General features: G+C 37.9%; 1 long non-coding RNA gene across 1 annotated transcript; it reads right to left on the bottom strand.

Moving 5' to 3' along the window:
* Positions 1–336: 336 nt before the first annotated feature.
* Positions 337–13,315, bottom strand: LOC120302724. The gene is made up of 5 exons (XR_005555198.1): positions 12,600–13,315; positions 10,866–11,050; positions 10,433–10,486; positions 9,773–9,814; positions 337–434 (listed from the first exon to the last, which is right to left on the bottom strand). It is a non-coding gene; the product is annotated as an uncharacterized LOC120302724 (long non-coding RNA).
* Positions 13,316–18,617: the final 5,302 nt, after the last annotated feature.

Consider the following 18,617-nt stretch of genomic DNA (forward strand, 5'->3'; position numbering starts at 1 on the left):
GTTGTCCCATTCCGGCTACTCTTTGCTGCTCTGATCTCCCTTGTTAATCATATTCCTGGCTTGATTGTACAGCATTCTATCTCCTTTTCTCTTTGGCAAGACGTAGCTGCTTTAGCTTAGCTGTGAGCCATGGCTTATTGTTGTTATATATACACAAACTCTTGATAGACACACACATGTCCTCACAAAAGCTAACATATGATGTCATGGTATCAATAAATTCATCAGTAAGTCTTTTGAAGCAGCTTCAGAAACACTCCAATCTGGGAGAACGGCTATTCTGAAATGTTTTTTAAGCTGCAGGATAAGGATAATAATAAAACGGTACAAGTCAAATAATGTGTTTAATAATATAATATTTAATAATAAACAGTGCTCTAGATAGGTAGTTTCAGTCTTCTTCGTCTACCTCCCCCTCTTTCTCTTCTGAATTTCTGTAGATATAAAAGGATTAAAATATTATATTACAATGTGCTTATATAATTGCATCTTCTAATCAGACTGTTTGACTTTTGTCAAGCTTTATTATTATAATAGATCCTTATTCTCAGATGCTTCAATCTAAAGCAGGCATGTCAAACTCGTGATGTCACGTAATGTTGCGTGATATATCACGACTTTTTCCCCATTGTTGGCAATGGGGTGGGCGCAGTTTCAGTGTGACAACATCCGGCCCGCAGGCCAGCAGTTTGATATGCCTGATCTAAAGTAATAAATGTATCTTGAGGTGCCATTATTTTTCTGAGAAGAGCAAGAGTTTTGTATTTCAGAACTGTTGAATTTCCACCATGCTGAGTAGTTATCATGCAGAAAAGAGCAGAAGAGAGCAACTACATCAGGGGTGTCAAACTGCTGGCCTGCGGGCCGGATACATCATAGCGAAACAGCGCCCACCCCATTGCTGGCAATGGCAAAAAAGTCGCAAAACGTCACGACATGTCACATGACATTGAGAGTTTGACACCCCTGAACTACATATACAACACAGGATAAGAAGCAATTTCAACAACACTCTGTGTCAGAATCCAATTATATTTCATCTTTAATCATCAAATATAGAAAACCCCAATTCTGCCTTCTCTGGATTCTGCCATAAGAGGGAGAGAAGGGGGAGAACAAAGGGGCTTTATGGCCCTCACTTCCTTCAGTATACCTCTAAGGATTTGAATGTGTTTATTGCAACCTCAAAGAGTTTGAATGTAAATAGCATCAAAGAACCTTACCATGACAAAGGAGCTACTTACCTTTCATGTAGTTTATCTGAAGTCTCCATCCAGACGGAAGAGAGGATCAAAGGGGTGAAATTGTGATGCCTGAAACTATCACTGGAAGGGGGGTGATTGGGCGGGACTGCTGGGGAATCCCTAAAAACCTTGAATGGGAGAGCTTGGACCCCAAGTCCTGTCTAGCACGCCTGCAACCACTTCTTCTTAATAAAGGATTCCTGTTGGAAGAATTATTCCAAGAGTTCTGTCTTCTTAAGATGCAAAGTGGGGTGGGTCCTTACACTCTGGTAGCCAGCCGCTCTAAGAGAAGAGGGCTTGGAAACCAACCATTGAATCTTCTCACAACAGCTGCTTTCTATCTATGGTAGGGATAAGGAAGGAGAGAAGTGAAGCCCTAAGAAGAGCAGTAAAACAAGCTTCCAGAGGCCTCATTTGCATTCCAACAAGAACTATAGTGCTCTGGCTTCTGAACTTTTTTGACATGCTTGAATGTAATTAATTGTTTATAGCATTAATAAATGTTGAAAGCTGCCTGGAATTACCTACATGGGTGGTTATATAAATTTGTTTAATAAATAAATGTAATGCATGACTATTTTTATGTCCCAGAAAACAAGTAGCTGTGCTAAATAAAAGTTATTGCAATAGGTAGGAGAAATAAAATGAGTGCAACTAAAAAAACAAAATATTGTTTATTCCTAATAAACCAGTGTTTGGAAGGATTCTTACCATGGCATGCAAATGTAAATTTACTTAGGAATAAAACACACTATAATCTCTGGATCTTATCTGGGAATTGATTATATAGATCAGGATGCATACTGTATTCTTGTATCAAAACCCCAGAACTGTAATAAGCAGAACACAATACTATTTTGCCTACTAAGATATTATAAGGAGTCTTTTGAGTTTCTGTTTGTTTGCTTGTTTTTCACTTCCTATCCTTTCTCAGCAGTCCTGGAATCTTTTCCACTAGTTTGCCAGCTCAGTTTTATTGCTCACCTTGCAGTACTTTTTGTCCTGAGTAGTACAGGTAATTCTGTTGCCAAATACTAGTTTCTTTGCTAGAAAACAGCCATTGACTTTTAAATCTGCATTTCCAGCTACTATTAAGCCAAGCTAATATGAAAACATCATTATATATTTTAGCATACATTAGAAAATATGATCCCCCAAACTGGATATATTAAGAAAATCTGGAATGTCAGTTGTACATATGCAAATTCTTATGTTCCCTTCCTGAATTGCAATGTTGCTAACTAGATTTTTCAGAAAGGACTTATGTTTTCTCTGAGGAGATGTAGATCTGACAAACATAGGATAACAACCTAAAATCACTGAAGCTCGAAACTAATTTTTCAAATCCACTAAACACATCTTTCTTAGTACTTTGTGCAGTCCTTCAATAATGAAGCCACATAAAAGAAAATCTAGAGCAGTGGTTCTCAACCTGTGGGTCGGGACCCCATTTGGGGTCGAATGACCATTTCACGGGGGTCGCCAAACCACGCTGTCCGCCATTTTTTTTCCTTTTCCCTAGCTGTCCTACTCCCTCTTATTGGTGGCCACACCCACTTGGGGGTCACCACAACATGGGGAACTGTATTATGCGGTCACGGCATTAGAAAGGTTGAGAACCACTGATCTAGAGAAAAAAAATCTCTATTATTTCTTTATATTTTTATCCATTTGAATTAGAGAGGAATATAGTAATTGTGTTTTAGAAATTTAAAACAGAGGAAAAGATTTATTAGTTTTAATGATTTATTTACAATTCATTTGTTTTTGGTTTGTAGCCATGGAGATTTTACAAGTAAATATAATACACAACTTTGCAAAATCTGTTTGATTAAAGGAGAGATGAATGCAAGAAAAACACTGTAATTTCTACATTCCATAATTTACAGAAGCTTCCTGGTCATGTCTGAGACACTGCTTGAACAGGAGTAGCAGCCTGATTGTGGAAATCCAGCCATGGCCTCTTTCTTACAGTGCTTTAGACTATAAAGCAGTAAAGATTTCAGGAGAAATCCGCTGCTTGGTCAGATATTTCTATGAACTTTTTGCAGTAAGGCTATTTGCTACATTATTTAATAAATCTTCAATACACAGGTCTCTGCCATTTATAAGTTAAAAATGTTCTGCTAGCCTTAGCATTCCTAAACTTTACAAGCAGTGTAATGCTTAATATACATTATTTAATTGGGGTTTAGTTATGATCTATGAAATAAATATATACCTTAATGTTATACGGGAGTGAGATTTTATCAATTTATCTGGTCGAAACAACTCTGGTTTACGTGAATTGTGTGTATCACTATTATTCCTATGGGATCTTTTTTTAAAAAAAAACACTCTTGCTTCATGCATGCTATCTCCCAAATTAATGGGCATATTTAATACATCACAACTAGTTGTAGCAAAACTCTTCTTTTGAAAAGATCCCATAGGAATAATAGAAAAATACACAAAATATTCAAAATTGTAAGACATACTTTATACATTTGACTCAATACACATCACACTTTAATTACAAATTAATCACATTTTCTCTTCAAGCTTTATGAATTCAGCCATTGTGATTTATTCCATAAATAATTTTCTGATCATGGGAATTATGTCATAAAAATGTCTACCAAAAATGGTTCAAACACTGCTTTTTTCTAAATACCATAGTATATATTGGGGTATGTCAAGCTGTCAGTCATCTCTAGAAATCACAGATGTAGGACAGGCTGGGCTCAAGACTGTTGGCTGTGACAACTGCCTTCTTCTCCCTCTACAGAGAGAAGCCAGAGTGGTTCTGAATGACTTGTGTGCGGGCAAAAAATCAGGGTGCCTCCTGTTCCTTCAGACAACTGATTGGCTTATAGGCTCCAGAAGAAATGGTGAGAGGCAGCGGAAACTGGCAAATTCAGGAGGAATGGCTGGGAAGCTGCCATCTTTATCCACACTATTGTCAACATGGAGAAATTATCCTGCCTGGCTTAGATGACTTTAAAACACAATTTAGAGGGAGCACAAAAATGGCTATAGGCATCACTTACCAAGTAAAAGCCAAGGTATGTCAAACACTGCAACCCACTCCTAAAGTGTATTTACTCAGAAGTAAGTCTCACTGAGTTTAATATACTCCCCAAATAAAATGATTATATCTATCTATCTATCTATCTATCTATCTATCTATCTATCTATCTATCTATCTATCTATCTTTGGTTATTCGGGTTTTCTCCCACGTAAAATTGGAAGTGTCTCGGCGACGTTTCGACGAAGTCCCATTCGTCATCTTCAGGCGAAGTCCCATTCGTCATCTTCGAAGCACGAAGCTGAAAACACCAGCCTGAAGATGACAAATGGGACTTCGCCGAAACGTTGCCAAGATACTTCCAATTTTATGCAGCAGAAAACCTGAATAAAAACAAATGTATGTATGTATATGTGTATGTATATATATATATATATATATATATATATATATATATATATATATATATATATATATATATATAATAAAATGAGCACCAGGGTAGTTAAAACTATAAAAAGTTTAATTAAAAAACGCCAAGCTTTCGCCGTCACCTGCCGGCATCATCAGGGCTTAAAACGCTAGGAAGTGAGGAAGTCTCTTTATAAGCAAGCAAAAGTCTGCGCCCGGCTCTTTGATCTTGTAACCGGACCTAATTGGTGGATTGCGCTCCGGTGTTCCATTTCTTCCTGCACCACTTATCTGTATGTATGTTATCACTTGTCTTCTTTTCATTGAGCTCTAGGATAGGTGGGACACCCTCCCTATCTCCCTGGTTGTTCTCACCCCCTATTTCTCTTTCTCGTTCGGGCTTGTTTTATGATTTGCATTCTCTCCTTTTCTTCCCCCCCCCCAATCCACATCCATGCAGCTGTCATCTCTACGGGTGTTCTTTCTTTCTCCAATGCCTCCCACTCGTACATTGTTGTTACTAGGGCAGTCCTGTATATTATTCTGAACTATCTGAGTCATAGTGGTGAATTGGGGTGGTTCGGCAAGCAGTTTGTCCACATGATAAGCTTCACAAGTGCACCCCTGCCCAGTCATCACGTCTCTCCCCCCCTTTTTCTGCCATCCTCTGTGTCTCTCCCCCACACACTACCATCCATACAGGGGGAGGGGGGACTTTGGTCTCCTTGGATGCCATTATACTCATCCTCCACCCCCCTCCTCCCTCCGACGTTTCTCATTTGTGCGCAAGCGTACTGGGGATTGTTTAGGTCTATTAGCGTTGCTGGTGCAAGATGTGGCAGGCTGATCGTCAGGCCATTGCAAATACCGCCCCCCCATGCATCCTCCCACTGGGGTTCGCTCTTCTCTTTTCTCTTCAGGCTACCCATCTGCACATCGTCACTCTTAACGTCATCCTGCGCTCCACTTGCTCCTAATTGAGCCGGCGTCACTGTCAATCCTAATTGTCTCTTCGCTTCTCCGTCTGTGGTGTTTTCCTGTGTTCTAATTGGGGTGTCTCCAGTGTTCATGATGTGGGAATTCCGGGCTTCAATTTTTGCTGCCTCCCTGATCTTTTGGAGGCGCGTCCGTGCTACAGGGGTGGTGGGGGCTTTTGAATGTTGCTCCTTCTCCTCTGAAGTATCCATAATCTGTTGGGGGATTGGCATATCCTCCTTACGTTCTCTTGCTGGTATGCTAAATATGTCATCAAGTTGCCGGCAATGGGGTGGGTGGTTGGTCACATTCCATGATCTTAACGCCAGGTGCGCTGAGCAGAGGTCAATATGTCAGTTAATAGAGTCCCTATTGGAGAGTCATGCTTCTTTGAGCAGACGGCCTCCCTTCGTATTGTCACTGGCTAAGATGCATACCTCATTGAAATTGAAACATCGCAGACGGAGAAGTGAAGAGACAATTAGGATTGACATCCCACTTGCAGCCCAGGAGAGGGAAAGGGATCGACCCGAAGAGGATGAGATGGCTCCCCCACCCAGGAGAGAATGCAAATCATCAAACAAGCCGGAGCGAGAAAGAGAAATAGGGGGTGAGAATAACCAGGGAGATAGGGAGGGTGTCCCACCTATCCTAGAACTCAATGAAAAGAAGACAAGTGATAACATACATACAGATAAGTGGTGCATGAAGAAACGGATCACCGGAGCACAATCCACCCAATTAGGTCTGGTAACAAGATTGAAGAGCCGGGCGCAGACTTTAGCTTGCTTATAAAGAGACTTCCTCACTTCCTAGCATTTTAAGCCCTAATGATGCCGGCAGGTGACAGCGAAAGCTTGGCGTTTTTTTAATTAAACTTTTTATAGTTTTAACTACCCTGGTGCTCATTTTATTTTAAACATGAATATACCCAGGGTTCATATTTTTAATGCTATTACATATATATATATATATATATATATATATATATATAGTAATTTTATTAAAGGTTCAACAATAAAAACTAATACAAACAAAAGAAAAAGAAAAAATAGAAGATGCAGAAAAGAAAAAATAGAAAAGAAAAAATAAGAAAAAGTTTTTTAAAAAATGTAAAGAAGTGACTTTCCCCTTCATCATAACAATTATAAACAATTTTAGCAACTTTTATTACTATTGCTTAAAACTAGAACACAAATGACAAATTTTGTGGAATTGCTTTCAGTCCAACATTTGTTCCCCAGAAGTGCAAAGGTGGAAAACTCACCACATCCAACTTGCCATGGGATAACTCACTACAGGACAATTAAATGCTATATTAATCATTTCATTCAATTACTTTTATTATTGGTGACCATGTTTTTGTCAAAATTATTGTAACTCTTGTATTTCTGGATTGGCTTTCATTATTTTATTATTATTGAAATTAATTTAACTTTTGTATCTGTTGAATTGTCCTACAGTGAGTTGGCTTGTGGCGAGTTGATCACGGTGAGTTTTTTTTAATTAAAAGCTTTATAAATTTATTACAATATAAAGCCCCCACCCCTTCCCCCCCTCCCGCACTTCCCAGAGCTGATTACAGGGTAAAACAAAATAATAAACAAATATAATCCAACTAACATAAATCAACTATACTATCAATCAAAACCATAAGACACTTTAACTCCTTCTCAATACAAATATTAACAAATTAAGTCAAAAATAATAATATAATTAAAACTATTAATAATTATCTAAAATCTACTCAAAACCAAGATAATACTTTTCAACTTCATATTTCTTCTGAATATAATCAATCCATCTTCTCCAAACCATAATATATCTTTCTTGTGAATGGCCTTCAAATAGGCGGAGATCTTTGCCATATCTGCTAAATTAGACACTTTAAGTATCCATTCTTCCAAAGTAGGCAACAAATTTTTCTTTCAATATTGCCCCACCAATAATCTTGCAGCTGTTATAAGGTTCAACATCAAATTAGTTTCTTTAACATCAAAATCTACAATAATACTCAATAAAAATAATTGCGGAGTAAACTTAATCTTTTTCTTAAAAATCTTTTGAATATTCCATCAAATCTTAATCCAAAAAGCTTTAATATCTTTACAAGTCCACCAAATGTGAAAATAGATTGCATCTAGGTTTCCACATCTCCAACATTTAGGCTGTAAATTCGGATACATGCGGGACAACTTTTGGGGATCCAAATGCCATCTATAAAACATTTTATAAAAATTTTCTCTCAAATTTTGCGCTTGAGTAAATTTTACATTTCTAACCCAAATTGTCTCCCATGTATCCAATAAAATCGGCTCTTGAATATTTTGCGCCCATTTGATCATACAATCTTTAACCAACTCTGTTTCAGAATCCAATTCTATTAAAACATTATAAATTCTTTTTATATGAGCTTGACTTTGATCTTTAATCTGTTTTTATTTATTTATTTAAACAAATTTATGTAACTCACTGATAAGTGATTCCAGAGCTTGCAAAAATTTTAAAAATCCACCATATAGTAAAACCCATTTTTAAAAAAACACATTCCACCCCACATACCAAACCCTCAACTAATGTTGATAGTAGCTGCAACACTGGAAGTTTTTAAGAAGAGACTGGACAGCCATTTGTCTGAAATGGTATAGGGTTTCCTGCCTGAGCAGGGCGTTGGACTAGAACTAGATGACCTCCAAGGTCTGTTCCAACATTGTTGTTGTTGTTGTTGTTGTTGTTGTTATGGATCATCGCACAGTCAGCCAAATGTTCAGACTGGATTTGGCATTTTCTCTATTATTATTATTATTATTATTATTATTATTATTATTATTCCCTGCATCCCACCACCCGTATATTCTGATGCTGCTCTGATAGCCTGTTTATGTTTTCCTTTCTATGGCTACCACAAGTGATGGCAAGGAATGAAATTTTAGTGTTCAGTGACAGTGTCTGGCAAGAGTACATCATTGTTTTTATCATTCATGCAGGGTATTTGGCTGGTTAGAGGTGCATTGAACCAAAGTATCCTTTAGATTGATCTACTTAGGTTAGTCCACAGGTCGGCAACCTGCGGCTCCGGAGCCGCATGCGGCTCTTTGAGCCTTCCCCTGTGGCTCCCAGCCTCCTCTGCCTTTGCAGAGAGAGACAGAGATAGAGAGAGGCAATTGCACTTCCCTGCTTCTCTCTCTCTCTCTCTCTCTGTGTGTGTGTGTGTTTTGTGTGTATGTGTGTGTGTGTTTGTGTGTATGTGTAAAAGAGAGTGTACTCACAGTGTTCTCCGAGGAGCTGAAAAGCTTTCTGGGCGGAGCTCCTCCCTTTGCTGCGTCTCTGAAGGAAGCAGGAAGCAGGGCAGGAGAGAGCTAGCTAGCCCAGCTAGGCTGACTCAGGAATTCTGGGAGTTGAAGTCCATGAGTCATAAAAGAGACGAGGTTGCCTACCCCGGAGGTTGTTGGACAACAGCTTGAAGCTTGCCAGGTGATCAGCAGATAGGAGGGGGGGGGAGAAAGAGAGAGAGAGAAAGAGAGAGGGGGGGAGAGAGAGAGAGTGGGGGAAGAGGAGTGGCAGACCAAGGGCAGATAGAGAGGGAGGGAGAGAGAGACCCTTTTGACGTCTAAAATGAAGATAACACTGCATATATCCTTTTTTTATCTTTGTGTGTATGTAATTTTATTCTCTTAAAGCATTCTCTTGGTGATCATTGTTTTAATACTATGGGTATTCCCAAGAGTCATATTTTTACTTTTATTTTTAATTTGTATATGTGTGTGTGTGTGTGTGTGTGTGTGTGTATACACACACACATACACACACACACACACACACACACATACCTATAATAAAGGTAAAAAAGGATATATGCAGTGTTATCTTCATTTTAGATATCAAAAGGGTTTTGCGGCTCCCAGTGTTTTGTTTTTGGTGGGAAACGGGTCCAAGTGGCTCTTTGAGTGTTTTGGGTTGCCTACCACTGGGTTAGTCACACTAATTTGTATTATTATTCTTAATACTAGGTAATTCAGGCTTGCCTAAGCCACATCTGTGATACTTATGGAAATGTGGAGGCATGCTTTTTAGATCTAATAAGATAATTGAATAGCCCCCAGATCACTAGTGGTTGCTTCTGCATTTACATACCTTTTTGGGGGTGCATTTTTCTTTTTTCTACACAGGAATGTCCTTAAAGAAACAATTAAAGAGAAAAATAGCAAAGTCTTAGCCTGGATAAAACTCTTTTGACAATATTCAAACCAAATATGACATGCATTTCTGTATCAGAGGAATATACAAACTGTTATCATTTAAACGAAAGATGTATTTATTTCTGTTTCTCAAAATGGGCTCAAAAGGCCTTTTCACTCACAAGACTCTTCTGTGCATGCAGCAGAAGCCTTAATTGTCTCTTATGCTGAAATATACACCGGCAATTATCTCCAAAGCTTCAAGAATGCAAACATATCTGTATGGTATTTTCCTTACATTTTACTACGTTAGCATGCCTGCCTTCCTGGCAATCTCAAGTTTTGTGTTCGTTTAGCACTAAAAATAGTTTAAAATTACCAAGAGGAATGGAGAACAAAGGATATGGGACCAGCTGAAGAATGCAACAGGAAGCCAATGCTATACATACAGATTTAGCCAGCAAACTTTTACATGCAGCAACCTATGGATTCAAATTTGCTTTATGGAAGTGAAATGAATAGGTTCTTTTGCACCTAATCTTTAGACTGGTCCTCATAAACATAATTTTCAGAGTAGAGAGTTGCAAATAATTAAGTATCCCCAAGCAAGAGTTACCGCTTTTCCTGAGGGATTCCTTCTGTTCCTTTTGAAGAGCAATGAGAAACCAATCTGTTTAATCCAAAAAGAGAGGTGTGGTTGTGAGAGATAAATATAAAATTTTTTTTCACAATGAGGAAAAAGAATAATGTCTTTTAATCTGTTTCTCAACCAGAAACTCTTCTTTTTCTCCATCTTCTGAGGTAAAAAGGTCTACAGCCTCCAACATGGTTTTGATAAGCCTCATAAGAAGATCTTATGGACCAAATCAAGTCCAACAGCCAGATCTTCCCTATCAGAATTAATGATGGAATGAATCCAAACTCAATAAATCCATTTAGTTTCCCTATTTGTCCCCCTTACCAATAAGTTTACTTATATTGTAAAAATATACTGAATGGATTTATACTGAAAATGTGCTGAATAAAATAAACTGAAAAATCAGTCCCACCTTTTTTTGTGATGTTGCTATATCATTGCCACATCTGCTGTGGCTGTTTGTGGTTGAATATATCCTATGAAATCCTGACTGCAGTAATGTGGTCTCCCTGAGTTACGGTCTTCAAGGAGATGCTAGCTCTTCATTAAAGCAGTATATTGAGAGTTTGGGGAAGTTTATCTTTTTGTTACTGGACCCTGAGATATAATGGATACATAAATTAATATAAAGATTTCTAGAAAAATAGTTTATCTTAACTCAAATAAATTACTGCAATAATAATTACTAGCACCGGTATCGCCAAAATAGCACAGCACATGTTGCTGTGCCCATATTGTGGAATTCCCTGCTTTGGTATCTGCAAGGTTAAACAAAGAGAAGAAAATGGAAGATGGGCCTTCATGTATTGCAACATTTTCTTCATCTTGACTAATGATTAGAGGGCAATTTTTACTCATCAGTATGTATCAGACTGCTCTATAACAGCTTAGTTTTCAGATAATGTAAGCTATAATTTGCTTAATTTGAATGTCTTAACCCATATCATCACACCTCTAAAATTTTAGCAACAACTCTAATCTAAACCCATAGCTTGAAGCTAGTTTACTAATCCATAACATGTTTTTATCATGTTTTATTATCTTGAACTTAGAATCCAAGTTTATTATTGGTTTATACTTTGTCATACCTGAGGCCCTTACCAATCCTGTTTAATTCAAAGCATGACAAAGGCAAGGTTCAGAATTGTTGTTCCTGTTCATGCAGTCTTGTAACTTTCCCTGACAACTTTTTTGCCATCCATCTTGTCTGCTGAATACCAGAGATGGAAGAATCTGAAGTTTATGTGCCAAATCATCTATAACCCCACAAAATCTGACAAATACCCATTGGATTAAAAAAAAAGTAGTTATACCAGAAAAAAACCTCATAGGCACAGTCTTATAAATGCATGTTCTTAATAAACTCACTTTGGAATTGTTAAATTACAGTAAACAAAAACTGTATGTTTTATAAAAAAATAAGTTTACAAATTATGACAAACTGTAGTCCGATAAATATAGATGGGAAAACCCAAAGATGCTTTTTCATGAGGCAACTGAACTTTCTTGGGGTTTTTTGTTTTTTTGTTTTGGGGGCTTTTTTTTCAGTTGCCCCATGAATAAACATCTTTGGGACAATTATGACCTGGATGACTGAGAATCTCTTTAGACAAAGATGGGAAAAGTATTTTTGCTGCTAGGACATCGGGAAAGCCATGTATGTAAGAGGAAAATATTTTTTAAAACTAGCCAGGAATTAGGTAAACTGTGATGATTAGTTTCTTTATGTGCAATTACTGTGTATGGATTACTAGAAAAATCAAGATTAAAGCAAATCTTTATTTAGTATTACGTAACTACAAATAGTATGTAAAATATTATTATTCAAGTTTCATTTTCAATTATTGTTTAGGAAATTTTTGCAAAATTCATCATTAAAAATCTTTAGATATTTGTTACAATATCCATGTTGATTCTTTAAAATAGCATGTCAAAATTCAAAAGTAGAAATTAAGTTGATAACTCAGGCCAGAGACAATGATCCATCATCATCATCATCTTTTGCAGGAAATATTTGACTATTCCATTATTCTGTAAATCCGTTTTCTTTAAAGACCAGCTATCACCTTTACACAACTCTTGCAGGTTCTCTGATCCATATAAAATCTCCCTTCTCAAAAAAAAAAGTGTATTTGGGCCCACTTACCCTTACTCTTTAAAAGCAACAGTTCTGCCAATCTAGTTTTCTTAAAACGATATCATTATATCCGACAGACTGACAAATATTTCTACATGCCGCCACTAGGGGGCGCAAATCAAATTCAAAGCTCAGAATATAAACTTCAGTTTCCCTCCAAGACAGTTGGAGACACATTTAAATCCAAACACAATAACGGTCAATATTAATACATAACAATATTCTTTACATTTTTACCCAGCAACAAGGAGGATTTCACCATAGCAGATGCCTCCTGGATGCTTTTTCTCTTATTGTACAGTTTCATGACAAGACCTATTTTAGAGATGAGAAAACCACAAGAGTTCTGGGTAGTTAGTTCTCTGCAATCCACTTTGATTAAATGGATCAAGTGGGAAATTAGGTTCCTGATGCGCTCATTGAGGATCAACTGTGCCAAGAGTATTTGCACCTCAGTTTCAAAGACATCCCCCTGAAGCAAAGAGTTATCAGTGGTTGAGGAAAAATCAGACAATAGGAGAGCAGACGTGGTTTCTTCCTGATACTCCCAATGCGCTTCATTAGATAACATTTCCTCAGGCAACAGTTCATTCAAAGTCTCAGACAGATGACTAGGACTTCTGGAACTGCTTCCTCCAATTATCAAATGTCTGAGAAGATTTTCCCTTCTTGATTCCTGAGGATCAAGAAGCGCTTCAGGCTTCCTTGGTTTTTCAGCCAGAATATGTGACACATTTTTTCCAAGCCAAGGATCTCTCTCTACTATTTTTTGATGGCTCTTTAACCTTCCCAGAGGGCTTTTAGTCCTCAGGCTGCTCTCACCAGAAGCTTCTGAAATTCCTGTAGCCACTTTCATTTGGATATCATATTTTTTCGCTACATTGTCTGTCATTTTTTATTTGGGAGACACCTGTGGCTGCCTCTTAACCTTCACAGGTCCTTTTCGCCCTGGAGGTTTGCCCCATGTTTCAACCATTGTATCTGAAGGAGGTTTTATTTGCTCTCCAACAAGTTTTCCAACAGTTTCTGATAATCTTTGCCTGTTTGTTGGGAACCTAACAGCTAAGTCTTTTTTTCTTGGATATTTTCAAGCCCGTGATCTCTCTGTACCATATTCTGGTGGCTCTTCAACGCTTCCAGAGAGCTTTTAGTCCCCAGGCTGATGTCACTAGAAGCTTCTGTAATTGCTGTATGTAATGCCTTTTGGATGTCCAGCTCTTGAATCCCCTCTGCATTTTCAGTTGTTTTTGTTCTGGGTGCCACTTGTAGGACATTGGGTGATTTGTACGGTCTTTTCAGCAGATTTTCATGAGACCTCTTTTCATCCAAATACTCATGGGGATTTGTTTTATTTAATCTACTCATTGATTTTAAAATAGGTGACCTGTGAAATTCACCAAGCAGATTGTCATAACTGGGGGAACTGATATTCCTTCTGCAATTTATGTTTGAGATTGGGCATAGAAGTATGAATCCATCCAACCTTTTAAAACATACTAGATAGATCCCAACTAGGTTTCATCCTAGTACTACTGGAGCAGCTAAATAGGTGAACTCATTGATAGAGCAATATTTATGCTGTTAAGCAAATTATCAGCAAACTAATTGGGCGGAGCTACTGCCTTTCACAGAAGGGACATATAACAACTCAGTACATAGTAGTATTAGGTTGACCCCATTTAAAATAGCTACAGGAATAGAATTCATTCTAATGCCAGAACTTCCGAGAGAATCTCCCTCCTCAGTGTCGGTAGCTGAGTGGATGGAGATCCTAAAAGCCACTTAGGGGGTATATACAAAAAGCATTGAAGAAGGCCAGGGAATCATACAAGAAACAGGATGATTGGAAAAGAACTCTCCAGAAGAAGTTTAGCAATGGGGATAAGGTATCCACCAAATATCTTAAGCTGAGGCCGCCCTGTAAGAAACTAAACCCTAAGTATGTAGGGCCTTTTCTGATTGTTTGAAGTATAAACCCAGTTATGGTCTAGCTAAGATTGCCCAAAAAATTGAGATGGGTCCATCCGGTGTTCAGTTGTTGAAATCATTCCAAGACTCTAGCCTAAGGCTAATTGAACAGGAGCCTCTTCCCCCAGTTATGATGGGGGGTGAGGACCATTACAAGGTTAAGAGAATACTTGACTTATGATTCTTTAAAGAGAAACTAGTATTTAGTAGAGTGGAAAGGATATCCCTTAGCAGATGCAGAATGGGTGGCCACTAATAATATTAATACAGACCAGTTAATAAGAATATTCCATGATACCTTCAAATCCAAAACCATAATTGAGTGTTAATGATAAATGATGATAATTTGTGTTTGATGTTTCCCCAGGTCTGCCCTTCTTTTGGGGGGTCAACATGTCAAGATTAATTGTTATTGTGCCTCTTAGATACATCAACTTGCCAAAGATAAAAGGGAAAGGAAGTAGAATGGAATGCTAAGAAGCTGTTCATGGACCGTGAGAGCCTGCACCATGCCAAGGTCATTGCCGCAGGTGCTCGATGAAGAAGTAACCCGTTCCCATACAAAAAGAAATATTACTATTGGACAATGTGAATACCCAGATGGTAGGAGAATGGGAATCTAATGTTTAACTAAGCAAACTTTCATGCAAAAAACCTCAGAGTTGGTTTTGCTTCTTCAGTTCTGAAATGATGTACCCAATAAACATTTCCCTGCTGGGACTTAATTGCCTTGAGGATTCCTTTTGTTGGGTTCGTTAGTTGGACTGTTGACATATATGTAGTGGTCTACTATGTCTAGTTCTTCTTCAGACATATTTTTTCTTTCTTTGGTGAACTTATTAAACATAACCTGGCTCTTTTTCAGGTTTATTTGTAAACCAAATGGTTCTCCTGCTTTGTGCAGCAATTGCATGCGTCTTTGTAGTTCTTCTGGGTTTTGTGAGAAGATAAAAATATCATCTGCAAAACTTAAATAGGCACCATTGATTTTTATTCCATCTTTTGCCCATAGTTTGCGAAATACAGTACTTATTCAAGGCAGACTGAGAAAAGGATAGGTGATATTGTTCGTCTTATTGTACACCTCGTTCTATATGGGTTTCCACTTTAAGAACATTAAGGCAAATTGGTAGATTAATCTCAAAATCACTCTTCTCCTCTAACAGCTTATCACTCTTAATTTTTGTTTTCCATGATGTCTTTATTATTTTCATAGACTCTTTTCAACTATCTATATTCATTTAGCTCCTACCATTCTATGGTCACTTCCAATGTTCAAATGATTGATGATGATACAATTGCAGAATATGGTTTTATTGCTTGACATGATGTAGTCAATTTTGCTTGTGTACCCAGATGGATTCTCTCTATGTCCACTTTCTGCTAGTTTTTTTCTTCTAATATGATTTCAGCAAAGTCTGGTAGTCTGTCCCTCTGTTATCTCATTCATCACTTCCATATGGGCCAGTTGCTTTTTCTCCAGATATTATTCTTCCTATTCTAGCATTAAAATCACCCATTAGTATTTTGTATCGGCATTTTTCTTTGTCTTGAAGGTGGGCCACATCTCATAAAACTCTTCCTTGGCTGATGGGGCCCATAGCATGGCTCCTCTGTAGGCATGGGCAGGGCAGACCAATCCCTTTGTGATGGGCAGATTCTCAAGTATCCTGGACCCATGCCATAAAGGGTGTAAAAGGTGATTACCAACACTTAGAATTGCTCCCAGAAGCAAACCAGCAGGCAATACAGCTCACAGAACAATGGTATAATGCAGCCTTGAATTCCAGAGGGGAGGGGAGCAGTCTCCCACTTTTCAAGCTGCTTCTGATCAGTTCTAGACTTTGTCTCTATGTGAGAGACCAAGTGCTTCTTTTCCCCTGAGCATAGGGAGCTGCCAGAGGTGTAAGCGAAACAAAAACTGTGCTCATAGTGCAGAATACCAGTTTACGGAACATAAATATTCTGTAATGGAATTAAGGGAAGGGGAAGGAAGAAGAATCAACCTAAGATGGATAAAGGCATGAACTCTTGCTTGTGTAATGGAACAGTTGCAGATATAGCTTATATAATTGAACAGTTGCAGATATACATGGCTTTGAAGACAGTGAGAAAGAAGGAGGGGGAATTTCAGCCAGGCACCATCATTGGAAGCATCTTTGTGTATAAGAATTAAATATCCCTCATTAGGGATACTTAACTGCTGTGTGGTTTGGAAGTATTACTGTTTTGGATAGAAAGGCTGTGCAGAAAGCAGTGAAGACAGCAGCACAGATTATTGGATGTTCACTTCCTTCTATTCAGGACGAGGCATATGAGGGCTGCTTGACCAGGATACGCAGTACTGTTGTGGATGCTACACATCCTCTCCATGACCATTTTCTTTGTTTCTTTGTTTTGTGCTATCTGAAGCAGAACAACTAGATTCTGTAATAGATTTGTACCATATAGTATCAACTTTATTAACTCTCAAGACTCTTTCCCCCGCTTTGTATTCAAAATGGACTGTGATTAATTTATATGTATATGTTAATCATATATAGAATTAACCTATGTATATACATATATGTATATGGGTGTGCATGTATATGTATGGTTATATATTTATTTTCTTTTGAGATTAGGCATTGGAAATTTTTTTAATTTGTTCCAATGTGTTCACAGAAAAAAGTGATAATAAAGGTTATCCTATTCTATCCTATCCTACCCTACCCTACCCTACCTTACCTTACCTTACCCTACCTTACCTTACCTTATCTTATTATGGGATTTATACCAGAGGGAATGTCATGGCTGAACTTCATATGAAACCCAGTCAACATGGGAATGAAGAGTGTAAGGCAGGCTAGAGTGAAGTACTCAAAGTGGTATAAAAGTTATATTACTGTTATTAATCTATTACAAGATTCCTGTGCATAACGCAAAAGAGAGAAAACGAAAAAGAAGGTAAAAGACCAACTATATGGCACACCCTCCATACATCAAAAACATTTTGGAAACAGTAGAACACAGCTTCTGGGATCTGCAAGTGGGTATCTGAGACTGTCCAGAGGCTACCATATGAGGACATATCATGCATTGTAAAGATCACTTGGAGGTGGGAGATACTTCCAATGTAATCTATCAGATCTCCTACATGGATTGTCCCTGTGACTATGTAGGATAAATGGGGAGGAAGCTAACCACCAGACTGCAAGAACACAACCGAGTCATTGGATGAAGAGACATAAAGTCATTGGTAGCCTCACATTGCAATGAAGAAGGACACATTTTTAATTTCACAGCTACAAAAGTTCAAAAATAGCCAGGAATATGATTGAAGCCTGGGAAACAAGCCCCTTCTCGGTTAACTTGAATGCAGATATACCAGCAGCTTATCAAGGAGCTGAGGACTTGGCAGCACAAGGAAGCAACAGCCAATTGCCAGCCATCAACACATCCATCAATCAGTAGGAAAAGACCACATAAACACAATTCCCAGAATATCCCAAAGCATGTATTCCTTTAGTGTGCTGGACCAGTCAGTTAGCTTAAGAATTGCATGTTAGAACGTTTAGCATTTAAAGGGTTAAACGCTGTTTCCTTAAGAGATGGCTTATGGGTAATGTAGTTTTAGTGGTCAGTTAATCCTATAGTTTATCTAGTCAGTGAGAGGAGTTAAAAGTTATTGCAGGACTTCCTTTTACGTGCCTTTGGGCCTTTGTATTATCTTTCTGCATGAGTTCCAGCCACATGGCTGGAAACTCCATGCCAAAGCATGTAACTTGTATGCAGAAGAGGGAAAATCCATTGTTCATTTATCTGTGAAATGAGTCCATATTACTGCCTATATTCTGGAAGAACTTCTACATAAACGTGAGTTAATGTTTGAGGATACCTAGAATAAAAGTAATCTTTGTTTTGACTTATTCCACTGAGTTATCTGTCTGTCTCAACAGAACCTAGCAGCTTATTGTGCATGAGGCAGAATAGTAAATGAACAATACTTGTTTTTCTCGTCATTAAAGTAAAAAACAGTATTTAATCTTCATCTCTTCTGGCAGGCATAGTGAAAAATTA

Source organism: Crotalus tigris, unplaced genomic scaffold, assembly GCF_016545835.1.
Source record: "Crotalus tigris isolate CLP2741 ecotype Arizona unplaced genomic scaffold, ASM1654583v1 scf7180000024437.13266115, whole genome shotgun sequence".
In the NCBI taxonomy this organism is placed as follows: Eukaryota; Metazoa; Chordata; class Lepidosauria; order Squamata; family Viperidae; genus Crotalus; species Crotalus tigris.